Source organism: Vidua macroura, chromosome 1 (assembly GCF_024509145.1).
Source record: "Vidua macroura isolate BioBank_ID:100142 chromosome 1, ASM2450914v1, whole genome shotgun sequence".
NCBI lineage: Eukaryota > Metazoa > Chordata > Aves > Passeriformes > Viduidae > Vidua > Vidua macroura.
The window spans coordinates 5,381,706-5,407,570 of NC_071571.1; the positions used below are offsets into that span (position 1 = coordinate 5,381,706).

Genomic DNA, 25,865 nt, shown 5'->3' on the forward strand with positions numbered 1-25,865 from the left:
GTGGAACTACGTGTGCAGATGGGCTCTTATGATTTCTCATCTCACCACATTTTCCTTATGAAGTCCTTTATCTTCATGTCCTCATACTTTGGGCTTCTCAGAAAAACACACGCCCAAACACTACTTACTCTTTTGTCCTGTGTACGTTTACTTTGGAGATACGTCCAGCTGATGCACTTTGCTGTCTAAGGACTGCTGTGTTTCCCTTTGTCACATACTAGATGTAGTCACAAATTACCCCTGACATTTTAATTTCTTATGTACACTAATGTCTTTAGGGTTTAAGATGCTTTTTATTTTTCTTAGTTGCAAGGTTGCAGCTCTGTGATCACTGTTGGGTTTGGCAGGTTCTGGCAAGGCTCAGGTGAGCTTTTCTCTCCACACTGATTTCAGCCAGAAAAGAACCCAGTGCTTCAGTGGGACCTGCTGTGCACTTGTTTGCAACCTGCAGCAAGTTTTCTTCTCTCTCTTTAATGTCCTTTCTCTCTGGTAGCAGTTATATTCTTATGTCTTGTGTCGCTTTCTTCTCCTGTCTTTTCCACCTCTGCAGATTGTGAGCTTTTTGGACAGAAATTCTCTTTTACTATGGATGGTAAATTACACCTAATAACGAGACTTTGTTTTCAGTTAATAATGTCTGAAGACTGATGCAAATAAATAATATTTATAGTACCTTTTAGTTTCATCTGTGGTATTCCCTTAACTTCTCCCTAGTCATTCCTGAAATGGTTTAATTAGTTTTGACTAATACTTCCTCAGATTTTAATGTAGATGCACAGTGAATCTGTGTTATATCAGAAAAGTCAACAGCTATGTGCCTTTAGGACCCAGGGGCTCTATTCCTTCAAATAAAAAAATAAATCTAACAACTGTAAAAGAATTAATGAAATTAAATGGATTTATCTGGCTAAAATTATTTTTAACCACTTTCACAGCATATGAGCAACCCCAGCTCAGGAGCTGACTACGTGGCACTGGTGGGATGGTGTTTCCCAGCTCCAGCCTGTTCAGTGTCAGCTCCCCAAGATGTGCAGGATGCATTGAGGAGCAGTAATGAGCCACATGCATCATTCTCATGGATTTGGGTGTGCACTGAACAGCCCTGGTGTCACATCCTCCCAGGAGATTGTGTTAAACACATCCATACCTAAATGTGGTGTGATTCATCTTTGCCAGTTTGTGTGCCAGGAAGAAGTAATTTTTTATTGTAAGAGCAGTTAATTGTTGGTCAGATATATACAAGCATCACTGATGTCCTTCTCTCTGGAAAGGCCACCCTGAAACAGAGCCAGAGCTCCACCAATGTAGGAGATCAGATGCCAAAGTTCATTTGGTACCCGAAGTGAATTGTTTGTTGGTGTAAGAAATTATAAATACCCGCTGGGGTGACTTTTATCTTCTGCAGAAACTTTGAGTCAAGGTGGTACTATTTTAGGGAAGACAGTTCCCTTGCCATATTCTTTAATCACAGAATCAAAGAATGGTTCTGGGACCATGGGTTGGAAGGGACTAAAAGACCATTCAGTTCCACCCCTGCCATGGCAGGGACGCCTTCCACTATCCCAGGCTGCTCCAAGCCCTGTCCAACCTGGCCTTGGACACTTCCAGGGATCCAGGAGCAGCCAGAGCTTCTCTGGGAACCTGTGCCAGGGCATCACCATCCTTTTAGAAAAATATTTTATCTCAAAGATGAACCTACCCTCTTTCAGTCTAAAACCCTGATAAAAAGTCTCCCTCCATCTTTCTTATAAACCCTCTTTATGTAATGAAAGGCCACAAGAAAATCTTTCAAGCCACAAGGAGGCCCCAGTCATTTGGGAGATAAAATTCTGAATATAAGCATGGCAGTTATAAAATGTGTCCTTGGAAATAAATAATCTTCAAAATCCTTCTGGTTCACCTCTGAGCCTCTTAATTTTGGATTCTACTGATGTCTTTACAAACATCATGTTTTTCTGTGGTGGCAGTGTGACATACAGCCTTATTTCCAGATGAATTGCTTTCCTTTTTTGGTCATTCAGAGCAATATTTCATGTGATTTTAGTCATTTAATCCAGGCTGCATTAGCAGCCTGGTCTCTATAACAGTTACATCTTCCATAAACTATATATCACTTAAAATTTTACCCCAAATTATTTAATTTTAAAGAGGTTATTAATGCAGACAAAAAAAAAAAATGAGGCCTGAGAGCTTTTCCCTTTGACAGCCCAAGAGAAATATGAGCTCAACACTGTGATGTATCAGTTTGTTCCTTTGATAGTGATGAGGAAAAATAAATATATGAATGAATGACATGAGAACTCAAGAACATCTGTACCTCTCTGTAGTGGGCTTCATTTTACCCCCTAAAGCACGCACATTTTTCACAGGAAATCAAAGTAATGGAAAATCCTTGAATAATTGCAAACCAGTCAGAAGTGTTAAAGGAGGTGGGAAAAAAAAAAGGAACTAATGAATAAAAAGCTATTTTCTTCAGAAATATTTTCTTCAGGACCTGTAGCATAAGCTAAACTGTCTTTACCATTGAGACTATCATTAACTGAACCACGTGAATAATTTAGTTCTCAGCTCTTGGGCAAATTGATGGAGCTACATGAAACCCCACTTGTGCTTGAAAGAAAGGCAACATTTTTTCCTCCTGTTCACCAGAGATCTTTGCAATTCAACAGTTGTGAATTAAAACTAGATCATGTGCTGGGAAGCAATGCTAGGATGAATAATAATATGTGATATGAGAAGCTTAGTGTTTTCAGCCTAGAAATAACAGCTGAGAGGAGGCATCATAACTCTCAGTAAATAAAGCAGGTGGGAAAATATGAGGAAGGGAGAAAAACGTTTAGAAGACAAATAGAATAGTCAGGGGGGAATTAACTTGTAAATTAGAGGTGGTTTCTGTTCTTCAGAGGATGGAGTCACAAAACTGATTTTAGCAGGAGCAGAGAAGCCAGTTTGACTGGAAGGTAAATAGTTACACGTGTTTTCAAGGGGTTATGTGCCACAGCACTTTCAAGGGGATCTGTGATCCAGCAGGCCACTTAGTTCCTGCTCAAAACTATCTGAATTTAATAAAATTAAGACTGGGATCTACATCTGGACAGGGAAACTTGTTGAATGCTTCCTCCTAGTGGTTTTCGATCAAAATGACATTTTCAATGAAAACAAAAAAAGTGGGACCTCTGTCTCAATTATAGAGAGTGAAACCTGAACAGATAAATAACTGTTAATACTGAAAAAGTATTAGCAGGAAGTAGAGAGCTTAGAGGGAGGGGGAGAAGGGTTGTGCTTAAAGAAAGCTGCAGTTTAAAGGTCAGAAAAAAAAATGAGTGAGAATTTCCAGTGTAAAAGAGAATTACACCATGAATAGGAAGCTGAAACAATAAAAAGTAAATCACTGGCTATATAAGAAAGAAGAAGAAAAAGTAAAGAAGATGTGAGTTTGGTTTAAAAAGGGGCAGGGATGAGGGTTTGGATAGCTTTAAAATTTATCTATATATATTATAAATATCAGGTAAATATCTCCTTAATTTTTGGTGAACACTATTTTCAATATGGGATCATATTTTCCTTGGCAGACAAAAAGTGTTTTAAGGGAAATGTGAGTAAATCCATGGATGGACACAGAAGGGAATTAAAACAATGGAGCTGGGTCCAGAAAAACCCCTTTGAAAAAATCCTGTTGAGAACTGGCACACGAACCTGCAGATCTCTCTCTCTAAGGATTTTATGAGAACCTGTCAAATCAGAAAAGGTTGCAGGAGAGAAAGAATCCACAAAATCCAACCTAAATGTAATATTTGCATTAGAAAAGGAGGCAACAAGCAGCTCAAGCAGAGACTTGCTGATCTGAATTAAGTACGTTGCAGAGCTGCGGGACACATTTTGGAGAGGAAACAATCAAAGATTTGAAGGAAAGAGGAAAATTGAATTTAAAATGTTTGAAATGTATTTTCTAAGAAATAAGAATGTGGCAAATCTTATCCCCTGATATCCTGAGAGGATGCAATGGGGCAGAGCATGAAGTGCTCTACTGGGGGCCAAATGGGGACATGTGCTTTCAGGGGATGGGAACAGCAGATCCCTGTGGAGACCTGGATCAGCTACTGGAACAGAAAGGCTGGGATGTGAAACATGGTGCAATCCTGAAACAGAGAAAGGGAAGTGAAGCTCTGGCAGCTGAGACACAGCCTGTGGGGGGCAGGTGGTGCTGAGGCAAAGAGGAGGCACTGGTGAGGCTGCAACTCTGCACACGCTGGTATGAGATACCTAAGGAAGATTCATATGAACCAAACAAGATTTAAAGGGTTTCTACAATGGACAGGAAATTAGAAAGCCTTTAGAAAGAAAATTGGAATCCAGGTTTCTTCAATCCTGCAAAACAAAAGTCGAGAGATGTGATTGTGCCTGAGAGAGGAATAAATGTGAGGGTTAAACCAGAGTATTGAGCAATGTTTGTTTTGAACAGTCTGCATCAACTACACTCCCTCCAAAGTCCATAAGAGCATGCAGTTTGCAGTTTTCCTGTGGTGAGTCTTCCCTGTGGAAGCTTGCCATGATCCCACGGCTATGGACCAGGCCTCTTGCACACAGGAACATGCACGTGGAAAATTTGTCATTTGTACCCTGTTGGTTGCAAAGCACAAGTTTCCCCAGAACAGTAAGATCCAATACTCCAATATGTGTTTGCTTATGCTATCAAGTTGATTGAGATGGTTCCTAACTGAGATTTTAAATATATATATATATATATATATATATATATATAGGGAGAGTAACACCAGAAAGTGGAAAGGGATTTTCCATATTTTCACTGAAAAGAAATGGAAAGGCAGGTCAGTGCTGACAAATATCTTAAAGGTGGGTTTGTCTTTATTTGACTAATGCCATTTGTTCTGCTGGGGTTCCAGCTCTTGACTTGAGAACATCAAAGAGAATGTTTTCCACCTGGTAATTTGTTTCACAGTTAATCAGCCTCACAGTTAAAGCTTACCTCTTCACTTAAATTAGCTTGACTTTAGTCACTGGTTCTTGATACACCTTTAATGCTACAATAAAATTTTATTTAGTACCTTCAGTGAAAATGCTACTCACTATCACCTCTGTATTTATTATTTTCATGTGAGTGGAAGGAGCTCTTAAAACCTTTCACACAGGCATTTTCTCAACAATCAAGCAACATTTTGGCTCTTGTCAACATCTGCCTGTATCTGACAAATCAATAACACAGCTGAGTTTGGCATGGTCGTTATGGCCGGGATGGCAGGCAGCCAATATTCATTCACCTCCTTGGGTGGAGCTGAAGAGCAGGAACCAACAGCTGGGAGCTTAATTGGATGTGCCAAGGAATGGGTTAACATCTTCATCCACCAGGCAACAGCTGAAAGGGATAAACAATTAGAAAACAAACTATTTATAAGGCAGGAGAGGTGTGGGTAGGTTGGGAACATTTGAGTGGTGGTGACGTTTTTGGGGTTTTTTTTGGTTGATTTTTTTTTTTTTTAATTTGGGTTTTTGGCTTGGGGTTTGGTTTTGGGGTTATTTTGGAAGGGGGTTGTTGAGTTTTTTGTTTGTTTTTGGGGAGGTGATGGGATTTTTTTGATGTTTAGGTTTTGGGCTGGTTGGTTTTTTTTTGTTGTTGAGTGGTTTTTTTTTTTTTGTTGTTGTTTGTTTGATTTTGATTTTTTTTTAGGGGGGGGAAGCTTTGGTGTGTTCTGTTTGGTTGTTGTTGTTGGAGTAAGGATTAGGGTTTGTTAGTACCTATGCTCTAAATCTATGGATGTTAGTAGTAGCAATCATATCTAACAAGACAGTAATGCAGATATGGGTATATTTCTCTGTTTTTGTAGAGAAGATTTTGTTGTGATTGTTGTTCCAGCCAGGTTTTCTATGTCTGTGGTCTTGGAGAGTTTAGCCTTGATTTTTTTAATTTTTTTTTTTCTAAAGGCAGGACTGCATTTGTTTGCCTGTCTGTTTTATAGGATGTACTTTTCTTTGTCTTTAATGTTCTGTTTGAGGTGTGAAAGGAGACTTCACTTGGAGTTGTGGTATGTTTTTGGAGTGGGACTGACAGGAGGGATTTACCTGTTCCCATTTTTACTTGAAAAGTAGTTAAGTAGTTACCCCACATGTAAAAGAAAATGGGACCCATTGTCATTGCATTCAGAAGTTCCTGCCTGTGTCTTACTTATGTTTGCTGTTCAACTTTTTTTTTTTTTTACTTTAAACAATGTGGAAATTAGCTTTCATTTGTCCTTTTTGTTTTATCTATATGAACATGAGTACAGTAAGGGCTAAGGAGTGAAAATCCGTTAGAAAAAGCAACACGTGAGAATTAAGAGGTGGTGGGAAGTTCTTCTCCAGCTTCCATTCTTGCTGTTGGACTTCAAAATGCCCTGAAAAGAGGGGGCTGTTGTAGTCTCCCAACTCTTTTGGAGACCAAAGTCAAATGTTAGGATTTTGTGTTATTTTCTGTGTTTGTGCTGAGTAGAGAGCAATTCCCCCCAAAAATCTGGCAGAAGCCCCAGCCCTATCCCTTTTGCAGCCACTCCCAAATCATGATGAAAGAGTAAATAAAAGAAACTCTCACTGAGAGAGCACTCAAATATTGCAGAGGAGGAAAAAAAATTTGGACTTTGCTTGATGCTGAGGAGCAGATTCAGCACCCAGTCAGGGTCTGACCCTGCACTCAGAGGGATCAGCTTGGAAAAGCAGGATGTGGTGGTTCAGTGTGGCACTGATGTGCTTTAATGGAACATTTCCAGTCAAGGGCATCTGGTTCTTAAGGGCTCTGTTTGTCAAAGGAAGGATCTTGCATTAAAGATGAAATATGAACAGCTTGAGTAGTTATAGGCTTGTATAAAATCTTCTCCAAAGAGGTAAAACAAATATTTGAAAGACTCCATTTTTAACAGGTTGAATTTCTAGATGCTTTGAGAACCTGATGTGTTCAATGTAATTTTTCTCAGGAGGTAACTGGGCCTGCTGCATTAGCTGCCGTTAGCCTAGTCTAAACCTACTTTCTGCATAGAGATGAGGGAGAAATTTGTGGTGATATGTGATGGAAATATAAAAATAGGCGTTGGGAGTAAGCAGGAGAGGGTGAGAAGTTTGCAGGCTGCTAGCAAAGAGACCAAAGAGAGAAGCAGAAAGCCCAAAGATGTGATGGTTAATACTTGACTCTTCACCTTTCAGAACACATAGCTGGTGAATTGTGCTGATTTTTGCTTGGGGAGAGTTAATTTTCTTCACAGTAACTAGTATGGGACTAAGTTTTAGATTTAGTTTTAGATGTGCTGAACAAAGTGTTGGCAATCTAGAGATGTTTTGGATATTGCTGAGCAGCACTTGCACAGCATCAAAGCCTTCTCTGCTTCTTGTGCTGCCACACTGCTAAGGGGTCTGGGGGTGCATGAGAAGTTCGGAGGAGACACAGCTGGGACATCTGACCCCAACTGACCGAAGAGATATTCTACACCACATGGTATAATGCTCACTAAATAAAATGGGGGGATGTTTAGGGTGATGGCATTTGTCTTCCCAAGTCACCACTATGTGTGATGGGCCCCTGCTCTCCTGAAGGTGGCTGAACACCTGCCTTCCTGTGGAAGTGCCAAATTAATTAATTTTTTTTTGCTTTGTTTATGTGTGTGGCTTTTGCTTTACCTTTTCAACTGTCTTTATCTCCACCCATGAGTTCTCACTTTTTCTCTTCTGATTCTCTCCCTGATCCTGCTGGTGGCAAGGTGGCTGCCTGGGATTAAACCACAACAGACTTTTTGTCATTCTCAATGTGCAGCTCGAAGGGTTAGAGATGATGAGCGATTTGATTGATTTAATAGCTGTTATTGCTGTTTAGCTATTAATTGGCAGGCTCCTGTGCCCTCTGGGGGGCTCACTTGCCTGGCTGTGTATTAGAGCCTCGTTAGTGGCTCCTTTTTGCAATTGCTGGTCAAGATACTCTGTTGTACCTGAGCACATATTGATAACAGCCCTGGTGATGATAACAGCCCTGCCTGGGCTGGCAGATGGCCAGGGCATCACTGGTGTGTCTGTGCTGCTGAGCTGGACAGGCTGGGACTCCAAGTGTGAACTCCTGCCAAAGGGACTGTGAACTGTGGATGAGCCCATGAATGGAGCAGGTTAATGCCTGAAGGAGGCTGTGATCCTGTGGAGATCATCACATGTGTGAAGAACTGCAGCCTGTGGGAAGGATCTCTGTTGGAGAAGTTTGTGGGGAGCTGTTTCCCATGGGTGGAACAACACTTTGGAGGAAGGGGAGCAGAGATGCCCGTGAAACCTGTGGTGAAGATGATGATGAGGAGCAGCTCCCTGCAGCCATGGAGGACTATGCATGTTACAGGATTCATTGTACCAGGAGCCAGGTGGACCAGTGGAGGAAAAGCATTAAAACAAGCACTGAAAGAGCAGAGTGACCTGGTCTGAGATGGGTTTGGTGCTCAGTAACTCATGCAACACACCATTCCTCCCGTCCTGAGTGGCCACTGTGACGGATGGAGCCAAAGTTGTGGACTAAATGAACACATTTTGGTGTAGACCTTGTTAAGAAAACTACTCTGACCATTGATGAGACTCTCTGGCCCACATTCCCACTGCCAGAGGCTTTTACTGCTGGGATTGAAGCCTCTTCACAGCAGAGAGCTCCAGTGAGATGATGGGGGCTCTGCTTGGCTCCCTACATACCCTTCTCATGTGCGTTCAGACCAGGTTTCATGCCCCTTGTGTGAAGGACTGGAAGTTCATGGCCTCTTGTCTTGGGCTTTGGTCATTCAGACACCTCATCTGTTTATTGCTTTGAAGGATGGGAAGGGGAGTCATGGTTAATTAAGTTGTGTTGGCTATTTTATCACCTGACTATGATGCCAATGATCTGGAACAAGGGGTGGAATGTGCTGTGTTTGCCTGGGATACATTTTCTTCATGGTAACTAGTATGGGACTATTTGGATTTGTGCTGGAAACAGGTTTTGTAATATGGAGGTGTTCTTGTTATTGCTGAGCAGGGCTTGCACAGACCCAAGGCCTTTTCTGCTTCTTACAGTGCCTTGCTGGTGAGGGAAGTGGGAAAACTGGGAGGTGACACAGCCAGGACAGTTGACCCTAACTGACCAAGGGGTTCCAGACCATGTGATGTCATGCTCAGTGTATAAAGTAAGGGGGAATAAAGAATAATGGGGGGGATAGTGAGCAGGATGGTTTTTATCTTCCCAAGTGACCATTACATGTGACGGAGCCCTGCTTTCCTGGGGATCACTGAACACCTGCCTGCCCAGGGGGGGTGTAGAATTAATTCCTTGTTCTGCTTTGCTTGTGTGTGTGGCTCTTGCTTTTTCTCTTAAACTGTCTTTATCTCAACCCATGAACTTTCTCACTTCTGTTCTTCCAATTCTCTCCCCGATGCCACTGGTAGGGGAGTGAGCAAGTGGCTGTGTGATGCTTAATTACTGTCTGGGGTTAAACTAAGACATGCATGTATTAGGCAATTGGTTTTCATTGTGCAGAATTCACTCAAAGGTGGAGGGTGGAGCTCTGCTCAAGACTGGGTCTCTTGGCACTGCCAAGAAGAGCCTGGTCCATCCTTGACACCTCCATTCAGATACTGATACACATGTGTGAGATTCCCCCCTCAACCACCTTTTCTCAAGGCTGAACAGGCCCAGGTCCCTCAGCCTTGTGAGAGAGATGCTTCAGCCCCTTAATCAATTTTGTAACCTCCACTGGGCCTGTTCTAGGAGCTCTGTGTCCCTCCTGCCCTGAGGAAATCCAAACTGGACACAGCATCCAGATGTGCCTTGCTGGGGCTGGGTTGAGGGGCAGGATCCCCAACCCAACCTGCTGCCAGTGCTCTGCCTTAAAGGAGGCTGTAGACAGCTAGGGGTTTGTCTCCTCTCCCTGATAACAAGCAGCAAGCTAAGAGGAGATGGCCTCAGCTTGCATTAGGGTAGGTTTAGATTGTATATTCAGAGAAATTCCTTCACAAAAGGAGCATTCAGGTTGGAACACATTGCCCAGAGAAGTGAAGTCATTATCTTTTGGAAGGGTTTGAAAAATATGTGGATATATCATGTACCACATGGTTTAGTGGTGGACTGAGCAGTATTAAGTTAATGGCTGTGGGGCTTGATGATCCTGGAGGTCTTTTCCCACCTAAATTATTCTTTGTGGTATCAGGCTAAGAGTTTCAGAGTTAAAAGAGCTTAAGGGCAAGCCTCATGTCCACCAGGAGCTCCTTAGGCTGATCAGCTTGAAGATGCTGAAAAAATAATAATTATAATCCCTGAATTCAGTCATAGAATCACAGAACCATTAATGTTGGGAAAGCCCTCTAAGATCATGGAGTCCAACTGACGTGTGGTCATTTCCCTGGCTGTCCTCATGTTGTCCTCTTCTCAGAAGAAAATATTGTCACATCTTTATGCTCTGTGGACACTTTTGCAAATAACATGGATAGTCAGAGCAGAGTGGACTACAACCTGTGAATTTAATACTTGAGGATGAAAGGATCAATGGGGAGTACCAGAGAAAGGTTTCTACATCATCTTTGTCCTTCAGTGCCCTTACAGGAAACTCTACAAGAAAAGGAACAGGAGAAGAGCACAGTTCAATTTGCCTCAGATTGGTCAGGTTTCTTTAGAAATTCTGAGTCACTTAACCACTTGTGACCACAATTTGCCCAAGATCTGACCTGTGTGAGCACCAACAGGCCTAGAGCAGTCTTAAGGAAGTCCCCAGGACTGTTTCTGTGCTGGAAAACAATGTGGTCATTATTGCTTAGGTCTTTGTACCCTAAGCACTTCCCAGAAGCTGAAATGGTGGAGTCTGAATACAAACTAATAGGCATTGAAATTAATAAGGAGATTCAAATTAATAAAAAGGAAATGGTTCATGACTCATGTAAAATATTAAGTAAATGTAGTGGAAGGAAGCTTGCCTTTAATTAATGCTAAAATGGAGCAGGGAGGGCATGATGGACTGCAGTGAAAAAAAAGAGGGTTCAGGGTACTAAATGCAGAAAATTATCACTTGGAATTTCCTTGCCGTCCTTGTGAGGATTTTCTTGTCAGCTGTGCCTCAAAAATGCTTTTCAAGGCTTGTTTCTAACTACAGGTTGCAGGTGTTTGAAACCAGTCAATCAACCAGCTTACTCTGACTCTGTCAGAGATGGTTTTAGTTCTGATGTTCTCTTACAGAAGTGGAAGGGATAAAAAGATTTTTGTGTCTTGAAGTCATGCTTTTGATACAAAAAGAAGGGAACAAATTTTCACTTTGCAAAGGCTCAGAATGTGACCATCCCTATTTTAGGAGGCTTTATCTGATGTAGGGAAAGGGGGTGCTTGGGTATCTTTACTTCCTCCAAAAAGCAGAGAAAGCTTTTCTGGAAACTCAAGCTCTGCCTTTCTGAGCTTGCTAATTGGGAAATCCTATGTAAATGATTTTCCCTTCTTAGTGAAGCTGTGTTCCTCTGCTCTCTGAACTGCCTAATCACCAAATATTTGTGCTGTCCACAGGTGGCAAAAGCATGGTAATGGATCATAATTCAGCCCAGCATAACCTTCTTCCCCCTATAAATTAAAATGCAGCTGTCTTCTGGTTAGACATAAAGTGGCCTAATTTTGGAGGGATTGAGAGGTGAGACATTTCAGGGAGAGGAAAATTAATTTTACTTTAATGATGTGAGCTGTTATGTCTATCAGAGCACTGAATGCTTTCTTTACACTTGGACACAGCCATTAACAGAGGCACTGCCAGCCTGTAATTTTTTTTCCCCCCATTAAATTATACAAGCTCACTTTAGGGTTATATCTTTGAGTCTGATTGAACAAATGTAGCAATTTATCCAGGCGTTACAGGATTTCCCCATGGATGCTTGATGAAGGCTGCTCCATGAGGATGATACACTTAATTAAAAGACAGAAGCTGAAGACTGATACAGATGTATCCTGACACAGCAGCTGGGTTTGTGTCAGGGGCTCTTTGCTTATTGGAAGTGAAGTGGGGGGGATGAGGAGGAATCAGGACTCTCATTAGAGGGAGGAATAAGCCCAGATCCCAGAGTGTGTTATACAATGAAACTTTAACATCATCCCTGCTGTGATTCAGTGTGGGATCCACACAGGGCATTTCACACAGTGGGCTGACCTTGTTTATTCCTTAGCATGGTGTAGTGGGGTTGTGGGGGCGTCCCAGACCTGCTGGTTTGGTTATTCCCTCTCAGTGGGGCTGGGAAACCATCAGCGAAGGGAATTTGTGGGAATCCTCCTTTGTTGGGGAAGATGAAACAGGAAAGCCTTATAAATATGATTGCTTGGCAAAAGATTTTGAGAGTATGGAAACTATAAGCAAGATTGAAATGAAAGTAAGCTTTGAGATACCAAGCCTTGGTTACTGAACAACTGGAAAACAATGGTATGGCCAGCTGAAAGTAATCCCCTTTTGATGAAACAACACCCTCTGCTTGCAGACAGGTCCAAGGGTCAGAGCAGACCCTTCTAGCTTGGCAGAAAGGGTCTGAAGGGTAGATTTTAGGGTTTAAAATGTAACACAGTATGGTAATGTAATGATTCTTATAGGCTGTAGGTAAATGCTATAGGATTTGTATCTTGTACTAGACTGGTTAGTGAAAATTAGAATATTTAGCACAGAAGAAGATTTATTGTATTGTAACGGGAACTTCTCTCTCTTGCCCTCAGCTCTGGGCTCTCTAAGCTTTGCTCAAGCTCCCGGGCCTCTGCCCCTCTGCTCCCCCTGGCACGGGGTGGAATAAAACAGACTCCCCTACTAAACAACAGAGACTTGTCTGATCTGTTTTCCCTGCTGCTGCTGGCGGCCTCCCTGGATCACGGTCGGCACTGCTGCCACACGCTGCTATGTTCCTTGAAGGGCAATCAATACGGGGTCTCCAAATCTCTTTTGCCTGGTTAATAAAAGAGAAGTGTATTGGTGATTGCCCTTTTTTCATCCCACATGCCCCCAGATCTCCCATCTTTGGGCAGGAAAACCCCTTGATACCCTGGCCTCTCCCTTTATTTCAAAGGGAATTAAAACAAATGACAGTATTTTTCTTTCCCAGTAGAGGGAAGTGTTGGCTAAACTGAATTTTATGCACTACAGCCTCATGGCACCTCGTGCTAAAGGAGCTTCTCACAGCACTTATCCCAGGTAGTAAAAGGGTTTATAAAAAGTCGAGGTCTGTGGAAAGCAAAAGCATTTCACTGAGTGCTAGCAAGGTGGGAGGGCATGGAGAAACCTTTCAAATTGTGAAGGAAAATACTTCTTTTTCTTTTTTTCCAAATTGAATTTCACAAGAGAAGAGCACTTTTAACCTTTTTTTTTTTTCTGCTTGTTTGTTTTAAGAAAAAAAAAGACAGAATACATTTTAAACTAAAACCTTTTTCCAAACTCAGGCTTTCAGGAACTGCATATTTTTCAGACTCTTTATTTCCTTGAAAAGGCAGTGACAAATGTCACTGAGCTAAAAGAAAGGCTCTATGAGCATCTTTGGGAGAACAAATGGATCTTTGCAACCAGGCACTGCTGTCTATAACCCCTTTAAGAATGCAGTGCTCACTTTGTGGGGAAAAAGGTATTTTTTTGAAGAGAAGAGAAAGATGACACCAACTGATCTCCCATAGTATTTTTTTTTTTTTGCTGCTGGTACTTACTTCCACCTGATGTGTACATTTACTAGGTTTCAGCTGACTTGCCTGAACTTTTTCAGACATTCAGAAAGCCAGCATTACCTGACTGCTTCTTGCAGAGAGGAATATTTTGACAAGGCAGCACAGGTTTAATACATTTTTCTCTCTCTGATCAGCATGTCTATGGGGCTCCAGTTAGCATGGCTACCTCGTGATTAGTGTTTGCACTATGAGGTCTCCTGTGCCAAAGGTGTTTCCCACTTGCTGTGGGATTTGGAGATGCTGCTTTCATTGTGTGAAATGCTTTCATTGTGTGACAAAGCTCCTGGGTGACATTTCTGTGTCTTCTGAAGGGAGGCAATTTAAAAAGAAGAACCCAAATAGCACATAAATGCTTGAAAAGTGAGGGAAGGGATTTTTTTTTTGGGGGGGTGGAAAATGGGGGAACCATATCAGTCCTGCTCCTGGCATGGAAAAAAATTTAAACGTAGTTTTCCTTCTCTTGTACTTCTTCCTACCTTTTATTAATCTGATTTATTCCCTTTGTAAATATTGCTGTTTTTTTCTATAAGCTGAGTTCAGATTGAGCTGATTTCATTACCACAGGATTGAGGATTTTCTAGTATTATGAGTAATTTCTGTATTTGTAAAGACACATGAAACAGATGGGTCATCCTGGTGCTTCAACAAGGTTTTAACAGTGTTTCCTCCCTCTGTAAAAAAGCAGTAGAGTTAAAATTTTACAAAATAATTTGCTTATGGACTGCAAAAGAAAGACAAAAAAAATTATCCAGGACCAGGGGATGGGACATTAGGTGAAATTTTGTGGCTTTTCCCTCCTTTCCCTGGCTGTGCTACTAAATCTGTGACACTGAGATGCTGCTTGCTCTTCACCTTGAGATCACTGCTGGTGCAGCTCTGAAGGAAGAAGGCAGGACAGAGGACCTTCATTCATAAACTGTGAGTGGAATAAGAATGGGATGGAATAGAATATTAAAAAATATTTTAATATATAATAGTATACAATATATAAAATAAAAATTCCCTCAAACTTTCTATTCAGCCCCAAAACACACACCAACACCTGGTGTGCCATCAGCACAGAGCACTCTGCTGCAGTCTATGAATCATAGAATCACTGAGGCTGGAAAAGAGCTCCAAGATCACTGAGTCCAACCATTAAATTTACTCCTCCTTCAAAGGAAGCAGCAGTAGGTTCATGTGTCTCCTCTCTGTATAAGCCTAACTACCTCATGCTAATATTTTTTAGCTGTTTGGGGCAAGAAATGCCATTTTTTGACTTCATGGCTCGATGCTAGGAGTTTCTGAAAGTCTGAGTACCCCCCACCAGGGATGCTGGTTCTGCTGCCCAAGAACTGGCAGTGTTTCTGGGTGCAGAGAGCACTGATAGGGTGGGACCACACTGTGAGCATCCCGGTGTGGAGGATTTCCAGCAGAGCTCTGCTGCTGGGATGAGCAGTGTGACCCCAGCAGCCATCCTTGCACAGCTTTCTCGCTCTGGTGTGAACTCTTTTTTTGGTTGAATTTAAAAAAGATGTTGGAAATCCACTAAATATCACTGAAAAGATGATGTTGCTCTTGTAATTTAGAGATGTCCTGCAGAGATGTGTTGGCACAGTGGCTGAGATGCCAAGGACTCATCATCTGTCTTTATGGGGTCAAAGATGTGCCCACCCCATAATCTCTTTGGGTCCTCATGAGAACCTGCTTCCCTTTGAGCAGCCACTCTTCAGCCTCATGTTGAGAGGTTAACATTTGAGGATTTGTCTTTGTCTTCTGCCTCACATATCTTGCAATGCCAGCTTTCACAGGCTCTGTTCCCCAGGTCCATCTTTTTCTGCCTTTTTTGGTCTTCATTCCCCTCCATCTCCCATTGTTTGTAAGCTTTTTCCAGTCTCTGACCTCCACTCCTTCTTCTCAGCTCCTTCTCTCTTCTTCCTCACCCAGCTTTTCCCTATGATACAATCCATCATTTCCTGCATTTCCACATCTTTGAACATTTTGAATCCCTCAGTCAATAATTCCCTTGAGCATGAGCTCGTCCTTGAGCAGACACCTACTCTTCCTCAGTTGTCCACTCTACTGGAGTGAACAACTGCCTTCCCAGAGCCACTGCAGCCCCTCAGTTTTTTTCCTCAATGATCTGCTCTTCTCCCAGCACCTTTCCCCACCCTGAGCTGCTGTCACCTGAGTATTTGTTACAGCTCCACACTCTCTTTCCAGAGTGGCAGCAGACACTTCCCAAAACATTGAAGCAATGAAGCTATGCCAGCCTCCCATTTGTCCTGTTTTACCTCAGTAATTTGAGTTTTTTTTTTTTTTTTCAATTTTTCAGAAGTTTCTTTCACTTTTACTACCTTGAATACTTCATGTGGCTGGAAGATCTTCATCTACATCTATCCATCTGTGATCTTCCCAGTCACTGCTGGGCAGCTTATTTTGGGTGAAAGCTGCTGTTCTCACTCATCAGAGTTGCTGTGCTGTAACCACGATCCACAGAGCTGTTCCTTGAGGCTGGGGGCTCTGGGTCAGGCAGCTGCAGGCACTCGCTCCCACCTGACATGCACATTTATTAGGTTTTGGGAGGGTCGGGGTTTGGTTGGGGTGATCAGAGGCTCGGCCTTTGGCTCTGTTCACACCTCCCTCTGTGTGCTGAGGGACCCCTTGCTGCGTCCTGCTGCCAGTGCCTCTCCTCCATCCCCTCAGCCCTGATTAAAGCCCCTCTCTCCAAGGTCCCTGTGGTACCCCCAGCTTCCATTGCAGCTTTCCCCTCTCCTTCCCCACCCCAACTTTCTTCTCCTCAGTCGCGTTCATCCCGCCTCGCTCCCTAGAGCATGGCACTAGATGTGACACCTGGGGACAGGGCTTCGTGGCGGACTTGGCCATGCTGGTTTAAGAGTTGGACTTGATGCTCTTGGAGGCATTTTCCAAAGTAAACGAGTCTATGACTCTAGCACTCCATCATCCCGTTTCACGGTGCCTTTTCCATCCTCCTCTTCCCCCTCAGCCCTTCTCATCCTTCCTTCCTTCCACCACACCACTTCTCTGCCACACATTTCTCCTTCCCCGCCGCTTACCTCTGCCTGTTCCTCCGCTTCCCGGCCTGCTCCGCTCCCTCCCCGCCATTTCCCCTCACGGGCTGCCCCCACCGGCGGCAGGGGGCGCTGCGGGGCCGCCCCGGCCGCGCTCGGCGGGGCGGGCGGCGCCTCCGTCCCTCCATCCCTCCCTCCTTCCATCCCTCTATCCCTCCCTCCATCCCTCCCCACTCCCCCCCGCCGCCCGGCCGGGGCTGCGCTGGCTCCGCTCCGCTCCCGCGGCAGCCGCACAGACGGCGCGGCGGCTCCGAGCCATGCGCGCTCGGCGGCGGGCGGGCAGCGCGCTCCGCGCACAGCAGCCGGGCCCTTCCTCCCCGCGGGACGGGACCGCTCGCGGACTAAAACTCTGTGGATACAATGAAGTGGCTCTGGGACTCTTGGTTTAGCGGGGGAAATTAAATAAACCAATGTAAGTTTCTCTCTTTTTATTTTGTTCGCTTGTTTGTTTGCTCGTTAATAAAATGATAATAAAAAGAAAGAAACGGAAAGGATGCCCGGTTCGGAGAGTGTCGCGGAGGAGGAATGAGTAGTGCCGGGGTTTTCCCTTCCCCAAAGTTTCCCTGGAGGCGGGAGGAGCGGCGGCACCGGCACCGCGACCGTCCCGTCCGAGCAGGGCGGCAGAGAGGGAGCGGGGGCTGGAGCAGAGGGAAGTTGACGCAGCAAAGCTTGCGCTGGGCTGTGGAAGCAGAGGATATAGGATCATGCAGATAAAGATGCACATTGCTGTTCAAAGGTAGTTCTGGCAGCCATTCAGTTTAGTTTCCATCTTGCTTCCGCACCCAGAAGTGCCGGGAAGAACAAACAACGCAGAAAATACTCTGCAATTGTTCAGTTGATGTTATCTGGTGTCAGATGTGTTGGAGTGGAAATCTAGTGGCAGGTGTTGATGGGAAGAAATGAGCTGGACTGGTCATTTCTGTAGTGGCAGAGAAAATATATCATTCTTCTGTACAGCAAGCAAGGGTGTTACTGGTATTACTTGTTGTAAGAGCTGATGTATTTTAAGTCTGCTTTTTAACGGCACCAAGCACCCCAAAGCTGTTTGTAGAACACCTTTGCTTAACACATTTGGAGTTTTTACCGGCACAAATTAAAATCTTGACTTGGCTCATGTAAATAAAAGCAAATCGGGGAGAGCTCTGCTGCACTCCAGCAAGGTGATCATGATTTTATCAAGGCAGCCCTGAGGGAAACAGTGACATACTGGGAGCACCGTGAGAGAGAACAAAAGCTAAATTAAAGCAAAACTTATGCAACCGAAATGTGGCTGCAATGGGAATAAATCAGACCTTTCAATTTTATTTTTATTGGAGATTTGGGCGAGGAGGTGGAGATGAGCTTCTAAAAAGTGAATAAGCACACGAGCCAGGCACATCTACGGCAACAGGTCTCGTTTTGCCATGCAAAGGGTGAGCTGAGCCTTGCGAGTGCTTGAGCCAAGCTTTTCCCGTCACAGCCGGGGCAGCGGCTGCTCCTGCAGAGGAGCCTTGGATCCGGAGTTGGTGGCCCCGATCTCTCCCACTGCCGGGCTAGCGAGCAGCTCTTCCCAAAACACAGGGTGGATGGTGGAATAAACACGGTGATTCAAAGAGGATTTGTCAATACTAAAAATAAACAGGCCCGCAGATGTGTCCTATAGGGTCATGTCCAGACACGGCATTTTCGGGACCAATGAGCCGATTTCGGCGATTTTCCTGTGTCCTGTCCAAGGTGCTGAAGTTCATTTTGCTGCAATTTCCCAGGATTTCGGGGTTTGGCAGAAGTGGTCTTGGAGGCTTCCTGTTGTCTTAAACCGGCGAGGGGGTTCCCCCCCGGTTGGTATGAAGAAAAAGCAGGGATGTGTTTTCAGACACGTATATTTGATCCGTGCTTTTGGCGTGGGGAAGCAGACCAGGTGGAGACGCAGATGGATCCGGCAGATCCCATAAGCTTGTGGTGGCAGAGAATTGGAAAGGTCAGAGCTGTGAGGCAGTGAGGAGTGAAACCCTCTTATTTGAATGGAACAAGAAAGTGGTGGTTTTGGAAGTGCTGCTTCTGCTGGTTTGGGTGCATTGCCTTGATGAAACGGTTCCAAAAAAGTTGAGGGAGCGCAGCGTCAGGATGGGATGGGAATGATACAGCTGGATTTGGAGTGATGTCCACTAGTTTTATTATTTTTTTTTTTTTTTAATCTGATGTAGCCTTTTCAAGTGGCAAATGTGGTTGACAGAGAGCTTCAGAGACAGAGGGTCCTTAATAAAAAATATCTTGTCTTTTTGGGGCAAATGTCTCAACATATAAGCAATGGAAATTGTGGTATTTTTAGATTAATGTGCCAAAAGGACTCAGCCTTGAGGAGTGGAGTTTATGTAACTTTGGTAGGGGGCAGATCGCAGTATTGCCAGAAATAATCACAGATTAATATTTTGCTGAACTTGCTCATGATTGGAGTTGGATGTTGTAACGTGGCTTTTCTCGGCTCTTGCCGCTCACCCTGAATCATCCATAGTGCAGCTTTGCTCTTCTGTCTGAGGCTCTGAGGGTTTTACAGGCATGAAGGGTCAGCTTCTAAAGCCAGAGTTCTCACACAGAAGTGGTTTGTGCTGCAAGGAGCCCTGCAGATTTAAAGCATGCCAGGGCTCTGTACAGTGTGGCAGGGAACGGATCCTGTTTCATGCCTTCAATCATTCGTCAGAGGTCACAAAGGTATTCAGTTGCATCATTGGGTATGTAGCCTAAATACCTTGACCATGAAGGGGGTATGTAGACCACGAGACTTTGTGACTCTGAATGACAGCTCATGGGTACAGACTTTAAAACTGCAGCAGAGTTGAGAGCATTTTATTCCTGGCTTGAACCAGAAAGTGGCCTCGGTTCTCAGTGTGATGGACTAACACCTGTGGCACCAGCTACTGCCTCCCAGGACCTTTACATGTGACAGGAAAAGGTTGAGTAGTTGCTGTGTTCTTGATTTAAGCACGCTGTCAAAATTATGTTTAAAAATTTACTGATAGGAAATGTCATCCTGAGTGGGAGATTAATGAAATATAGCGACTTTTAATTTCTTTAAATATCCTATTTATGATGTTAGATAGGGATTGGTTTAACTTCTCATTACCCTTGAAGGAATCCTTTGTGCATGTATGGGAGTAAAGAACATTTTGGGTTGCATATTAAACCATGTTGGTGGTCATTTGCAAATCCTAGTCCTGCTTTTCAGAAGGAACTTGTCATCTGTTATCACCTTTAATACCTTAGGTTTTAAAAGCTCAAATTGAAAAATCATAAAAGGGACCTGTTGTTTTTGGAGATTGGGTGCTCAGTTCTTCCTGAAAACTGCTACCTCGTAAGTTGTCTCTGATGATTTACTCTGGAAAATTATAGCCCTGATTGTTAAAAGGTGACATCAACTAATTTCTCAGTTCTCTTACATAGAACTTTGGTAACTTAGAAGCAGTATCACTCTTAAATATCCACTTGAATTTCTGCTTTGGGTTTACACATTGTCTTGAGGTAGGGCCTTAATCACGGTATAAAGCAATTTATAGTTGGAGTTCTGTCATTGCTTTTCCCTCCTTCCACCATCTAACCTGGAGCAAAATACATGAAGTCTGTTGGGTATATTTCTGTTTGCTTGCAGTGAATATCTCTTCCACGGTGTCATGGATGACTGCAATCAGTTCAGATAAACATGTGTTTATTTATCCTTTAAATAGGATCGTCCTTATGAACACCTACCAAAAGGAAACCCTGGTTATATTTCTATTGATCTTGGTTTATTATTTACTCTGCAGACCAAACTGAGGAGCCCACTTTGACCTGGCTCTGTCTCTTTGGGTTTCTCTTGCAAAGTGACAGTTTCTAAATCAGGAAGGAAATCAGGTCACATTTCTGGCTCTACAGGATTTATCTCATTGCTCTTCTTTCAAAGTAATTAGAGTTACTAATAATGAGGAAAAGAAAACTTTTCCAGAACTGGAATGTCCCTAACTCCTCTCTCCTTCTGGCAGTTTTTGTGTCACGGAAGAGACCCAGGTAGTTCAGAAACTTTGTTGTGTAGGAGGATCCTTTTGCTCTGTTACAGACACGGTGTCTTCCTTTCAGTGCAGCTGCAGGTGATCTGCTCACCTTTATAAATGTATCTTCTTTCCCTTAGAATTGTGTTTCCTTATTTATTTCCTAATAATTCTGGAGCTGGTGTTACTAGCTCTGGGCTGTCCATTTGTAGTGAGTGAGATCCCAGATTTCAGCTTCGGAGAAGAATAAGAACACATTTATTACAGTTATCCCCTATCCCAGTCCCTCAGCTGGCTCAGGACAGAGTGATTTTGTTAAATTCATGCAGTACCAGCTGTCACGACCACTGTTTGTACCCCTCCTTTTCTGGTTTCTAATCAGTCTGAGTTCACAGAGGCAACTTCCCATGAAAGATGGCAAAAGAACCACAAAAACTTCCCTCTCTTCTCACACCCCCACCTTTGAGGAGGTGTAGCTTGGCCTCCCACCAGGAGGTCACCTTGTGAATCATTACAGTGCAAAATTTTGTCAAAAGATCCCTTATCTTTCATGGCAAAAACATGCCTCACTGCTCTTTGTATTGAACAAAGCCTTTGTTAATCACTGTTCTGCATAACAAGAATGGTCTGAGTTTTATTTTTATCATCATATTGCAAGAGCTTTTTGAATGTAGAGATTTGACACATCAAATAATACTGTTGTACCAAAACATGCAGAAAAAATTAACAATTCTGCTATGCTCCAAGTTTCTCTTCACCCTTTTTTATTTAATTATAAAATTAGAAGTTTACTTTTATGTCGTGGAAAAAATAAGTCCATACTTCACTGGACTATTTATTTCATCTCTCATCTTGAATTGAGTTTTCCCAGTTTGCTAAACTTTTGCTTTTTACTACAATGCTGAGAGCCCTGCCAACAGGTTGTAGATGCCTTTTAAAGCCTGCTGAATTCCTAAGGTACTAAAACTGCTCTGCATTCAAATTATTGTTCAAAAGGTATCTGCAACTTGTACTTTATTAGTTTTTAATCCAACTCTAGTATTGAATATCTAAAAATGTTTTACTGATTTTATTTGCAACTGTATAAAAGTTAGGTGATTGAATGCAGACCATGGGCACAATTAAGGTGTGTTGGAAGAAATGAGTCTTTTTCAATATTCATGGCACTTGAAGGCTGATTGTGAACACTAAGCTTGGTTTTAGGGTTTTCAAAGGGGCTTGGGAGGTGGGAGTTATGCCTGAGTTTTTTTTTTCCCTGCTGATTTTAAGTCTTTAGTGAAAACAAAAAAAAATCTGTGTCATACAAAGTTATAGCAAAACTGTTCATGGGCAATTTGTTTTTTTAAGACCCAATAGCTGAAGATAGATTAGAGACTAACTTTTTAAAGCCAAAATCCCTTCTTAATTACTGAATTAGTTCTAAGTTATTTTTCTATGTTTCTTTTCCTTATCATAATGAAATGGTCGCTTTTGCCCCCTAAAATGGACAGTTTTGTTAGAGGCTGAGTACGCCACTGGTGCTCCTGACAGGCTTGCAGCACGCTGGGTCTAACAAGCTTTGCTTCAGGCTTAACAGAGCAGGTCTTGGGAAACCAAAACAGGACAGCACAGAGGGATCACTTCTGGTTATTTCCAGTGAGAAAAAATCCCCCCCTGTAGGAGCCAGCTCAGATTTTGTGCCCCACTGCCAGCCCATTCCAGCCCTCCGAGGAGCGTCCCTGCTGCAAGGTCAGACACTGCCCTGGGAAACAAACTTTAAAGAAAGTGAAGATGAGAGAAAAAAAGCCCCCTCCCCATGGTGTAAAGCTCATAAAGAGGAGCACCTCTGTCATGAAATTTTTGTTTTGACCTGTCATGCAGCCACCAGAAGTGGGCAGAGGTTTAGGGAGAGCAATGTTAGCGGGAGGCTTTTGGGGAGAGGAGAAAGGAGCATCATTAAAGTGTTACAGCCTGACCTGTAGACAGGCACTTAGTGTTGTCTGAGGCCTGACACGCTGCTAGCACGTTACATAATGCACAATTATAAAATCACACTAAAGCCTCTTTCAAATACCTGCCTGATTATAACAGGGTAATTATGCCGCGTTTAATAGAGCTGAGTGCTGCGGGGAAGGGACCCCCCTGCACCAAACTTGTTCCTGTGCCTGCCACCCCGGATGCAGCCGGCGGTGCCATCCCCTCGGAAGCCCTAGACCCTCCAAAAGCCCCTCGGGTGTGTGCCTGTGCCCCGTTTCGCTCTCGTGTTACAGGGGTTGTCCTTTCCTTCCGGACGCATTTCTGGCTGTCGCTGCTCCCCATATTAGTCCAGCCAGCGCGGCGTGACGCGGCCGCCCTCTCTCCCTCCCCGGGGCCGAGCACATCGCCTCCGGTGCATTCCCTAGCCCGGTCCCCAGCCTCCGCCACGGCACATCGCCACCGGTGCGTCCCCAGCCCGGTCCCCAGCCTCCGCCACCGCGCATCGCCTCCGGCGCGTCCCCAGCCGGGTCCCCAGCCTCCGCCACCGCGCTGTGCCCCGCAGCTCCCGCGCTGCCGGAGGGGCAAAAGGCCAGCCGTGTCTGCAGCGAGAGGGTCTGCAAAGCACTGCAAGTATCTTAACAACTTCTTAAATTTATTTTTTTCGTCCCCTCTTTATCTCTTTTCAGCAGTGTCTCACGTCGGGAGGTCTGGTCTGGCTCGATGCGCGCGTGTAGTTCCCATTCAGCCGCTCCGTGATGAGCTCTGGGACCCTCGGGAAATCGCCCCTCCGGCAAAGTTCCCCGGGTTTGCCGCGGTTCTCGCAGCTCTTCCCTTCCCCGAGTCCATCAAACGGAGGGATAGTCCTCTCCTCGTCTCTGCCGGCGTAAATCCAGATCGATTTGTTCGACTTCAGCAGAGCTAATCCAGATTTACACAGCCCTTTCCCCGAGGACTTCCCCCGTTTTTCGCTCTGGGTGACCGTCAGTGGGCCAATGTCAAAATACATCTGATCTAGGCAGATTCCCTGTCTACAGATATTAATTATTCCCTGGCAAAAGTTTCTGAGGAAGAGCAGTTGGATTTGAAAACAATATACAAATTCTGTTGCTAATTTTAGAAAGTAAGGGGGATTTTTCCCCCTCCTGTTGAAACTAAATATAATTTGAAAGATAATGTACAAAGACTTAAATATAGCCGGCAATTATACATGGCATATGAATAGTTTCTCTTGGTTTCAACACGTTTGGTTTATTTTTCCATCTTTCTCAGCAGACAGCTGTTAGATAAAGGGAGAAAAGTAAATAGTTGTTATGAAACCATACGTCATAGCTACAAGGAATAATTTAAAAAAAGGAATTATCATAATTATAAGGGAAGATAAAGACTAAACAAATCCTTTCTGTGCTTCATCCCCTTGCTCTCCCCTTGCCCCATCATTTTATGACACCTCTGTAGTAATACTTTAGCTAAAGAAGTACTTGAGTGCTTCTAGAACAAATCACCTGTAGGTCCATCATGTTCCTGTTCCTGCTGGATTCAGACAGTTTTGCACTGAGGCTCTGGATCCTCCTTCACAGGAGGATGAAATTGGGGTAGAAATTTTCCTAGGAAAATCCCTGGGTTCTTGAGTTCCCTTGCCCTCAGAGAAAATTTTGCTTGAGCTATACTGAGTTTGCTTTCCTATGAATTTGTTCAACATGACAACCCCCAAAAGTTTTGTTGCGTCCGCACAGTGTCTGAGCAAGCACCTGCAAGGTGTACAGATGTCCTGGCATGAACAACTTGATTTTTCTGGCAGTTGTGAAACACAGTTCTGCTCCTCAAGTGGTGTTACATCTGGAAAAAATTGTTCTTTTGATTAAAAGTTTCTTGGGCTTTTCCCTGTCTTGTGAAACCTGAGCAGTGCTGGGCTGGCGGGTCTTGCTGTGAGTGCTGTGTGCTCAATAGTCAGGACCCAGTAAAGCTTTTTAGCTGCTTCTAAGGACAGATCAGAAAGAACCTGGGAACACTGCACTGGGTCACACATCGCCTTTTTTTACACAGATATGGAGAATGGCATAAAAGACCCTCAAAATAATAACAATACTAAAAAGACACCCCAAAATGATGGTTGTAGACTCCTGGGAACAAGGCAAGTGGCTGCGTCTGAGGCTGTGATCCAAAAACATTGAAATATTCTGGGCTGTGGTTTTCTTTTATTAATTAGTCTAAGTGATGTTCAGAACCTGAAACCAAGGCTTTTAGACACATCTCTGGTGCCTAATTCTGCTCAGTGTCTCATAACAGGGTGAATCAGGAGACTGTTTATTGAAGTCAGTGATGCAGTGTCGATGTAAAAGCGACAGAAGGGAGATGGAGGATTTGTTTACGAGCAGAAAAGTCCCCTGGACAGTTTAACACTAACAGAGAAAATTACTGAATAGCTGCAAAGCGCAGAGCTTAAATGTAGCTGAAATAAGTCTTCTGGAGCATTTCCAGAACTATTTTAAGGGCCTGATCCAGACCCTGATGAAGCCAAAGGTAAAGCTCTTTTTGACTTCTTCAGATCTGACATTACATTTCAAAACATCATTCCCTCTCTGGAATTCTCTAAAGCTGTCTCCTAGGTGGTTTTTAATTAACTATTATGCCAGATATAATGTCTTTCATATCCCTTTAGTACTTGGATTTGTTAACTATAAGAAATAATAGCATAATGCCTTTGTTGCACAGGAAATTCTGATTTTCTATGTAGTTATTAGTTGCACAAGCCATTGAAACTCATCTTTTGTTGCTTGGCTTGTCCATTGGTTTACCAGTGTGCATCTGTCTTATTCTGTAGCTTTTGAACCTATTGGACAACTTGGTTCAGAGATTCAGGACTAAGGGATGTTTGGCTTTTGCAAGTGCTGTTTAAGGATGTTGTTGGGTAGAGAGTAGAGAGGCTCAAAGGAGCATCATATGTAAGAAAGTGACTGTGTGGTGACCCAGCCACATACATTACAGAATTTTTATTGTGTTATTCCATATTATATTCTATTTTATGTTTAGTGTCACATTGTTAGGCCAGTAACTGCTTCACCTCCACCACCCACGTCCGTGAGCTCAGGTAATGCCAGGTGTAGGTTGTAATTACATCATTTTAAAGTGAGCTTGCAAACAAAGCCC

The 25,865-nt window shown here is 43.5% G+C and overlaps 1 protein-coding gene and 1 long non-coding RNA gene across 2 annotated transcripts in view; one reads left to right on the forward strand and one right to left on the reverse strand.

The window, feature by feature from the left end:
- Positions 1–12,624: 12,624 nt before the first annotated feature.
- Positions 12,625–16,818, reverse strand: LOC128811872 (uncharacterized). The gene is made up of 4 exons (XR_008438520.1): positions 16,750–16,818; positions 14,546–14,609; positions 14,170–14,364; positions 12,625–12,927 (listed from the first exon to the last, which is right to left on the reverse strand). It is a non-coding gene; the product is annotated as an uncharacterized LOC128811872 (long non-coding RNA).
- Positions 16,819–19,651: 2,833 nt separating this feature from the next.
- The window catches only part of LOC128805975 (sodium channel protein type 5 subunit alpha-like), a 207,134-nt gene continuing 200,920 nt past the window's right edge, over positions 19,652–25,865 (forward strand). Inside the window, exon 1 of the mRNA XM_053975044.1 lies at positions 19,652–19,693. The gene's annotated coding sequence lies outside the window, so the exon portion shown is untranslated. The remainder of the gene's footprint in view (positions 19,694–25,865) is intronic.